Raw genomic sequence first — 10,028 nt, 5'->3', positions numbered from 1 at the left:
GAGCCATGCGAAATAAATTTCTGTTGTTCGTAAGCTACCCGGTTTGTGGTTTTTTGTTGTAGCAGTCCAATGGACTAAGATAGGGAGGCTGAGGCCAGAGAGGGTCAGGCGTTTCTCCAAGGTTGCAGAGCCATGGAGCAGCCCTGATGCTCTTAGCCTTCCGTGCCCCTCTCCCCTGGACTGTCCCTTCCCCTCATCCCCCAGTGGTGTCTTCTGGGTCCAGCCCCTCACACGATCCCACCTGGTCTTGCTTTTCCAACCAGAAGCCTGGGGCTGCCTGTAGGAGGGGAAATACGGTACTGGTGCCTCGCTCCCTCCTCCCTCTCCTCTTCCTCTCCTTCCCCCATCCTTCCCAGGCCACAGTGAGCTGGTAAGTGAAGCTCCTGCCTGCTGCCAGCCACCAGCCAAGCCTGGCCTTGTGGACAACAAGGAGAACCCCAGGCAAGTTGCCTGCTCCCAGGATGAGGAAGGGGATGCAGGAGCCAGATCTGCAAAGGCTGCTGGGCAGGCCTCCAGAGCCCTGGGTGAGTCCAGAATGGGGGTGGGACTCCCTGGTGCTGCCCTGGATCTCCTTACTCCCAGGGCAGCCTGGTGCCAGACATGACACCACCCCCAGCCTCCACCCCGTGCCATGAAACGGACTTGGGGGAGCAGTGCCCAGAGGGTGGCATGGGGCTCAGGGCCCAAGACAAGTCAGAGCTGTGTGGAGGCAAATCCCCAGAGGCCCAAGCTGGGAGTAAGGGGGTGGGGGGCCCCTCCCTCCCTGTGACCTCAGACCTAGAGGCTGGGCCAGTGGGGGCGAGGTGAAGTGGGGAGAGTTGGTATTCAATTCTATTCTAGAAAGAAGGGGTGTTTCCTGGGAGCAAAGGGGACCGACTGAAGCTTGGGACCGTGGCCCAGAAGGAAGGTGAAGAACTGTGACTTTGGATTGTTCACTTTAATTCCTTTGTGTCATCTGTAAAATGGAGATAACAAGAGCACCCACTCATTTCTTTTGAGTTGTAACAAGTAAATGCGTGTAAAATATTTAGTACTGGGCCAGGCACTGAATTAAGGGCCCAGCAAATGTTGGCTACTGTCTTTGTCGCTGTTGTTACTTATGGTAGTGGTGGTGTTTCTGGGGCTGAGAGCGAGTGGAGAAGAGGGAGAAGGGTCGCAGATCGCGCCGACAGCGCCTCCATTGTTGTACTTTATACTTAGCCAGAGGTGGGCGGGCGGGCGGGCGAGTGGGCGGAAGGAGGGGCGGCCCAGCTGGGCGGGTGGAGAAGTTCCTGGCACCTGTATCTTCGCCGGGGTCCTCTCACCGGCACTCCGGTCCTGTTGCGCCCAGGACGGCGATGGCGCCGAGGACAAGGACCAGAGGACGACCGTCTCTGCGCGTCCCGCGGCAGCATTTGTGTCCCAGACTCCGGAGGCAACTTTTTCCGCGACTGGAAAACCGAAATCGGTGAGACTGGGGCCAGACAGGACTCTTAGCCCCACTTCACCGCTTCACTCAGGCAGCCAGAGTAGCCAACCCACAGTCCCTCTCTTACAGGGAGGAAAGAGAGGTCTTACCTCCGCGAGGAATCCCGTGGCATCTCTGGTCCTTTTTTTGCAATGGGCATTTCCTCCTTTGAGCTAAGCCCAGTCGCTCTTGCTGTGGCGCGAACTATTTCCTTTATTTTTTATTTTTATTTATTTGGCTGTGCCGGGTCTTAGTTGTGACACGCGGACCTTCGTTGCCTCCTGCGGGATCTTTATTTGCGGCATGCGGTATCGAACCCGGGTCCCCTGCATTGGGAGCGCGGAGTCTTAACCACTGACCTCTAGGGAAGTCCCACGAACTATTTCCTTTAATTTGGGCTTTAGTGGGACTGATAAACCCAGCCCCCAACTCCCCACCCAGGGTGGAAGTGGGGTAGGATGGGGCAGACCGTTCCCAACTGCCCTTCTGCCCCCGCGATGGGACAGACTTCCTGCTCGTGAGGGAGGAGAAGCTGCGACCCCCGCGGCGGGCGTGGTGGCAGCGACTCCTGCAGCGGAGCTGGCGCGATAAGTTCCAGAGGAACCTGCGCGCGGCCGGGCTGCTCCTGGAGGAGGTGAGCGCGGCGGGGACGGGCTGCGCGGGCTCAATCCCCGAGGCCGAGCGCGGGCTCCCCTAACGAGCCCTGTGACCTGCGCAAGCGACTTCAGCACCTCATCTGTAAAATGGGCTTTACCGTAGCGTCAGCCCCATAGAGGGGCTGTGATGATTAAACTGGCCAGTGTGCAAAGCGCTCAGCCCAGGGCCTGCACATTGGAGGTGCTCAATAAATGGGAACCAGCAGCCACTACTGTATGACGCCGGCCTACTCAGCGTCTATCTCCACGTTTGTAAAATGAGGGTGCTAGTTCCCCCCTCGTTTGAATTTCAAACGAGGAAACGCAAATCAAAGAGCTTTTGAAGGCGGCCAAGGGTCCGCGCGCGCGGAACGGGATCTTTCACTCCCAGGCGGGATCATGAGAGGAGGGGCTCCGGGGTCTGGTCCATCCGGAGACCCCGGCCCCCCAAGGAGTGCAGTCTCGCCAAGCGCCGCGCCCTCGCCGTGTACTTCGCCAAGCTGTGCGCCCTGGGAGCTGCTGGCGGAGGAACTGAGCCTGCGCGTGCCGCTGTAGGTGGGAGGGATGGGCAGGGGCGAGGTCAGCCCGGGGGCGGAGTCTTCCCAGGTACCGGTGACCCTGCCCTGGTCCCGCAGGCCCGACGTAACCCGGACTCGGACGGAGGGGGCAGCTACTGCGGCGCCTTCGCCTGCTGCAATCTCTGCAGCAACACGTGCCCAATAAGCAGCTGGACTTTCCGCCGCTCCAAGCTGGACTTGTGAGCGGGCGAGTGGTCTCGGGTGGGCGGGGCCTCCCGCAGAGGGGAGGGGCGCCAGCCTCAGGCTTAGCCAAATCGAGGCTCCGTTGCTCCTCCTTGGTTTGCCAAGGAGACAACTCCTGCTTAACTCACTTTAGGTCTCAGGCTTGTCCTTTCCGCAGCCTGGGGTTCAGGCCGTGCCTGAGCGGCTTCCCGTCCCTGGCTCCTCTCCCCGGCTTCCCACCCGTTCAATGCCCCTCAGATGCTCACCTGGCTGCAAAACACCCAGCCCAGGCTGAGCTTTGTGGGGAGAAGGGCCTTCCGGTTTTAGCAGCTGGCACTTTTTTTTAAAAAAATAAATTTATTTATTTTACTTATTTATTTTTGACTACGTTGGGTCTTCGTTGCTGCAGGCGGGCTTTCTCTAGCTGCCGCCAGCGGGGGCTACTCTTCGTTGCGGTGCGCGGGCTTCTCATTGCGGTGGCTTCTCGTGTTGCCGAGCAGGGGCTCTAGGCACGCGGGCTTCAGTAGTTGTGGCTCTCGGGCTCAGTAGATGTGGCTTGTGGGCTCTAGAGCGCAGGCTCAGTAGTTGTGGCGCACGGGCTTAGTTGCTCCGTGGCGTGTGGGATCTTCCCCGGCCAGGGATCCAACCCGTGTCCCGTGCATTTGGCAGGTGGATTCTTAAGCACTGTGCCACTGGGAAGTCCAGCAGGCACGTTTTATCATTGTGTCCCCAGCCTAGAGACTGCGCTCTTATCGTGTTAGGTCTCGCATTCGGCGGAGGGTTCAGCTTCTGACCCCCGCTCTGCTCACAGATTCCTGGGCAGGGCTTCCCATGACTCCTACTTCTCCAGCACCCAGAGGCACCAAGTGATGAGACAACTGCCTGGGGAGGGTCCAGCTGGGACCTTACAGGGGCGGAGTTGATGCCAGAATTCTTTCTGGCAGGTGGCAGAGATCCTGGCCCGAGCAATATATGGGAAACAGAAACGTGCAGAGATGGGCATGGCCCGTCTGCTGACCGAGGGAGTCTACACTGCAGCCTTCCCACTGCGTGAGGTAGAGATGACACAAACCCAGCTTTCTTCCACTGCAGGGGCATCAGGAGAAAATTCTGGGACTTCCCTGCAGCCCTCTCGCCATTCCTCTCCCTGGGGCCCCTGTGATCTGCCCGGGTACCAGGTGCCTGGTGCAGACCTCAACCCTCGACAATTGCTCTATTCATACTGGGCCTGCTGAGGGTGCTGGCACAAGTACCAGCCCCTGCACCACATACAGGAGGACTTTGGGGACAAGGTAGCTATCTACTTTGCCTGGTTGGTGCATCTGGTGTTGGGGGTGAGGGCTGGGAGCTGGGGTTGAGTACGGAGATGGGGGCTCATGAGCATTCTGTCCCCCCGCATTCTGTCACCTATACAGCCTGGCTGCTGACTGCTGCTCTTTTGGGTACCCTGGTCTTTACCTCTGGCTTAGTCACCATGGCCACAAATGTACCAGCGTGAGTGACTGGGAGTGCTGGGGGGATGAGCTGCATGGGCTGGGTCAGCTGGCTGGTTGAGGATAGACCCTCCCAGGATGGGGTACTCTTTGCTCATAGGGAGGAGATCTGTGCGAGCAGGAGTTCCTTCCTCATGTGCTCACCCTGTGCCACATGGAAAATTTGTGACACATGGAATGGATACTTGTGCCACATGGAATATTTCCGAGATCTGCCCCATGGCCAAGGTGAGCCAGGGAAGAGAGCAAGGGAATGGGTAGGTGTTTGGGACCCAGCACCTTGGGCCTAGCTGCTGGGAAGGCAGTGTGTCCTCTGCAGTGTGTCCTCTCTCCCTCCTTTGCAGCTGGGCTATCTCTTTGACCATCTGGGAACTGTGTTCTTTAGCATCTTCTTGTCCTTCTGGGCCATGACCTTCCTGGAGCACTGGGAGCACAAGAGTACCACCTTGGCCCACCACTGGGACTGCAGTGACTTCCAGGAAGAGGAGTTGACGCCCAGCTCAGCCCTCCAGGCCCAGAACTCTGCTTCCCGCAGTTCTCAGAGGCCATAAGGCATGCTGGGAACAGCTCAGACTCTGGAATCCAGCATCCCAGGATCCAAATCTGGCTCTTCCCTACAATTTTCCTGGGTCACTTTTCCACCCTCCCCTGACATCAGGATGATATAAGGTTTGGTGAGGTTAAATACTAGAGGCATTTAGAGGCTCAAAGAGAAACTCTTCCTGAAACAGGGAAGAAGGAGAGAAGCGTTCCACTCATCCACCCATCTAGCCATCCACCTGTCCATCCAAACATCTAATCATTGATCCTGAATCTGTTTGCTTTTCTCCATCTCCACTGCCACCCTCACTTTCCCCACCCCCTAGCCCCAGTCCAAACCACAATTCTCTCTTACCTGAACCCCCGCAGTAGCCTCCCAATATATCTCTCTGCTCTTATGTTTGCCCCCATTCAATCCATTCCCAGCTGCCAGGGCAATCTGTTGAAGATACAAATCACATCCTGAATTATCCTACTCAAAGCGTTCTAGTGGGTTCTCATATGCACTTGGAAAACTATCCAAGCCCCTCACAGCAGCCCACAACCCTGTGTGATCTGGCTTCTGCCTAGTTCTCCTCCACTAGCTCCACTGGTTCCTTGCTGTTCCTTGAATAGGACAGGGTTATTTCCACCCCAGAGCCTTGGCACTGGCTGTTCTCTGCTAGAATCTTCTTCTTCCAGACTTTATATGGCCTACTTTTCGTCATTCATATCTTGACTTAAATGTCACCCTTTTAAAGAGGACTTTCTTGGGAATTCCCTGATGGCCAGTGGTTAGGACTCCGCTCTCTCACTGCCAAGGGCCTGGGTTCAATCCCTGGTCGGGGAACTAAAATCCTACAAGCTGTGAGGGGGGTGGCCAAAATAAATAAATAAATAAAAATAAAGAGGCCTTCCTTGATCACCCAATCTAAAGAAGCTCCCTATCACTGTTTTAATCTCATCACAGCATTTATCACTACATTTTCTTGTTTATTGTTTTTTGTCTGTCCTCTGCCGCTAGAACGTGAGCTCCAGAGACCTTGTGTGTGATGTTGCTGTCTCCCTAGGGCCCAGAACAGCCCCTAGCATATAGAAAGTGCTCATTAAACATTTGATGGGTGAATCTATGAATCACAAATCTATCTCTCCACCTATCCATCTGTCCAAATATCCATAATGTAATCCATCCAACAGTTAGGATTGACAAGAAGATAGAAACCAGACTAGTTATTTCAACAGAGAGGATTTATTATAAGGTATTGATTGGTTAAACAGGTTCTGGAGGACTGAAAAAGCAGGAAGGAAAAACTGAAGTAACAACGTCATTGTGAATGGCATCTCTTAGAGCAGTGAATTATACAACTCATGTGACTCAAAGAGTGGCCCTGCCTCTGCACACAGTCTCCTCCCCAACCCCTGCAATGCTTCCCCTTCATTTTCCCCTTACTTAGCACCTGTTTATCTTTTAGGTCCCAGCTAAAATGTCATTTCCTCTGAGTGACCATCCCTGAAGACCAGTTTTCCTTCATAGGAGTTATTCACAAGTACATATTTGTGTTCATTTATCTAATGTCCATCTCCCCAACTAGACTGTAAACTCTGTTGGGACTTAGATTTTGTCCAGTTTGTTCATCATGTCATATCCAGTATCTACTGCAGAGTGTATGTGGTCAGTTAGTAGTTATTGAATAACTAATACATTATCTACTCATCCACCCATCCATCCATCTACCCATCCATCCTCATGTCCATCATCCATCCAACCACACCCTCATGTCCTCCTCCACCTAGCCATCCATCCATCCATACATCCATCTGCCCATCTACCCACACATCTGTGCACTCACTTATAGAGATTTGCCTGTCTAGTTTGCCCACCCACCTGTCCACCTACTGCCACCCGTCCTTCAGACTATCTAGCCCTCTCCCACATGTGCATCCATTTGTTGTTTACTTCTCTGTCTACTCACCCGCCAATCCATCCATCCATCTATCCATCCATCCATCCACAGGCTCTTAGCCAGGCCCTAGGGAAAAAAGGCCCTGCAGAAACAAAAATGAATCAGACCTCATTCCTGCATTTCCAGAGCTCCCTGTGCAAACAGGAAAAGGCAGGAGGCTTCCCCCACCCCAGGGTCATGACACCCAGACCCTTGGGCCCTGGGATGCACATTTCTGTTGCCCCCTCTGATACGAGTGCCCACATCCAGAGTTTGCTGCCCTGGCCCCACAGATGGCCCAGAACCCAGTGACAGGCCTGAAGGAGCCCTACTTCCCACCCTGCACCCGTCTTCCCTGCCTACTCACCAGCTCTGCAGCCATCCTCATCATGGTGAGGGGGCGTTGGGCCCTTGCTCTGGAAGGACTGTGCCCTGCAGGGTGGGCTGGTGACCTGGTGGACCTGCCTTCCAGCTCTGACAGCTCTCCCTGCTGGCCCCCAGCTCTGTGTGGTGATGATTTTCCTGGTGTCTGTCATCATTTACTGCGGCATCATCAGCATTGCAATGTTCCACACGGCCAACTCTGTGCTCATGACCCAAGTGAGTGCCCCTTGGAGCAATGGAGGGTAGGACCGCTGTTCAGACTCCGGGCACAACGGGGGCATCCTCAAGTTCCTTCTGCCTCTCCACGTGGCTGGGCTCAAGGTGATGGCCATCACTCTGCCTAGGCTAGTAACATTGCCAACATCAGCAGCACTGTGCTCTACCTGGTACTGATCCTCCTCCTGGGCCAGGTCTATACCTCACTGGCTGAGCAGCTCACCAGGTGGGATGAGTAAGAGCAGGGGATCGCAGGGGTGTCCTGGCATCACTTGGGAACTGTGAGCCCTGAGGCAGGGCTCCCTGCATCTCAGAGCCTGCAGCTCCCACCTTGGTGTCCCCAGCCTGCTCAGCCATCCTCAGATGAAGGTGGCCAGGGGGGCATGGTCAGCCTTAGGGGAAGGTGGATTGGGGACAGAAGCATATGAGCTGACCCAATGGGCTGGGCCTGCCCCCTTACACTCAATAAAACTCTGACCAGCTCTGCCTTTTGCCCAGAGATGCACAGAGCCCAGACCCTCCATGAAGATGCCTTCACTTTTAAAGTCTTCATCCTCCAGTTTGTCAATTTCTACTCCTCTCCTTTCTTTTTTTGTTGTTTTTGGCCATGCCACACAGCATGTGGGATCTTCCCCAACCAGGGATAGAACCCATGCCCCCTGCACTGGGAGTGCAGAGTCTTAACCACTGGACCGCCAGGGAAGTCCATCTACTCCTCTCCCTTCTTTGTGGCATTCTTCAAAGGCAGGTGAGGACTCCCCACCCCGCACCAAGGTTGTCGACTCTCAAATGATTTGCCAGCAGAGTGGCAGCATCCTTGAGCCTCTAGATTTGTCTCTACCAAGGTCTTGACCTTGAAGTTGGTCCTTGATTTCCCTGGACTTCAATTTTTTTTAAAAATATTTATTTATTTATTTAGGTTGTGCTGGGTCTTAGTTGCGGCAGGCAGGCTCCTTAGTTGTGGCTCGCGGGCTCCTTAGTTGTAGCATGCGAACTCTTAGTTGCAGCATGCATGTGGGATCTAGTTCCCTGACCAGGGATCGAACCTGGGCCCTCTGCATTGGGAGCATGGAGTCTTAACCGCTGCCCCACCAAGGAAATCCCTGGGCTTCAATTTTCTCAACTGTAATATACCAATGCATCATTGGGTAAATGTGAAACTCTAACACCTGCATTCATTCATTCACTCAACATCCCATTGCTGACATTTGCCTTCAACACCATCTTTGTGGTAGCCTTTCCACTGAGCAGTCTGGACTGGATGCTAGGGACACAGAAATGAACCAGAGCTGGGCCTTCCCTCTAGGAGCTTCCAGTTTTTAACAAGGATGGGTCAGGAGTCCTCAAGGGCTAGACTCCCAGGAGGTGGTGTTAATGTGTAATTGCCATTGTCATTTGGCAGGAATGGGAGGGAGAATCACCAAAAGAACCACCCCTCCCCCCACCAGCAGCATGACTCCCTCTTCCTGGGCCAGAAATACCCAATTGACTTCTCATGGGTTGAGCAGTAGATACGGGCCATGGTCCCAACAGGCCTTGGGAACATAGCCTAGTTGGGGGCGGTGGGACAAGGCCTCCCAGCAGCCCAGTCACCAGAGTTATCTCTCAGTGGGTGGGCGGGGAGAGAGGTCAGCCTCAGCGTGGAGTTTAGCTGTGGCCTAGCTCCAGAAGGGGAGGGCACATTGCCAACAGATGTGGTGGGCCTACAGGTTTGTGGGATACCCTGGTGAGCATGGGAGGCTGCTTGGCATGTGGAATGAGGACGTGAGTATCCTTAGAGGGCCAGCTCTTGAGGGACGGTGGGGGGCATCACACCGTCAGGTCTGGCAGGGCAGGATCTGCCTCTGGGGCCTCCAAGGAGTAGGGGGCCAGCCCCTAAGCCCTGAGTAAGGTGCTGTGTGTCTGCCAATCACAGCAAGCCTGGAGGCTGCCTTCTCAAGCTTGCTCAACAGCTCTTCATCATCACAGTGAGCAAACAGCTGGTCAGCAACGTGCAGGAGTTCATTGTGCTGTGCGTGCAGGGGATGATCTGGGGGTTGGGCCTAGTCAGGCTGGGGCAGGGGGCCTATATGAGAGCAAAGCAGAAACTGCCCCCCCATGGGGGTCAGGACCCCGGAACATAAGTCCTAGTTCTGCCTCCTGTAAGCTCTGGCTTTGCTTCTCTCTAAGCCTCAGTTTGCTCACCTGTACAATGGGGACAATAATACCTCTCCAAGAGAGTTGAGTGGATTAAATGATATGCTGAACAGGAAAGAGGAGGGCTTTCTATTAGCATTTTAGATTGGGGAAGGGCTTTCAGAGACCGAGAATGGCCATGTAGGAAGCCCAGAGTTTAAGAGCCCTGGACTCTGGAGTCTAACAAACAGGACTTGAGCTCTGGTTGCACCATTTACAACTTGGGGAGCCTGGGGCCAGGTCTCTGAGTCTCCATTTCCTCATCTGTAAAGTGTGAATAATCATGGTGCCTATCTTTAAGGGAGTGGGAGGATAGAAATGGCGTTGTCTGGTCCCAGGAAGCTGAAGACCTGGCGGCAGAAGAGACACCTGGCCGGGCTGCAGGACACCCAGATCAGGCAGGAGCAGCGGCGCTGGGAGCAGGACTATGAGCTCATTGAGTTCAAGGGCCAGTTTGATGAATTCCTGGAGATGGG

The sequence above is a fragment of the Balaenoptera acutorostrata genome, chromosome 1 (genome assembly GCF_949987535.1).
Source record: "Balaenoptera acutorostrata chromosome 1, mBalAcu1.1, whole genome shotgun sequence".
Classification (NCBI taxonomy): domain Eukaryota; kingdom Metazoa; phylum Chordata; class Mammalia; order Artiodactyla; family Balaenopteridae; genus Balaenoptera; species Balaenoptera acutorostrata.
Note: the sequence above shows the minus strand (reverse complement) of the source record.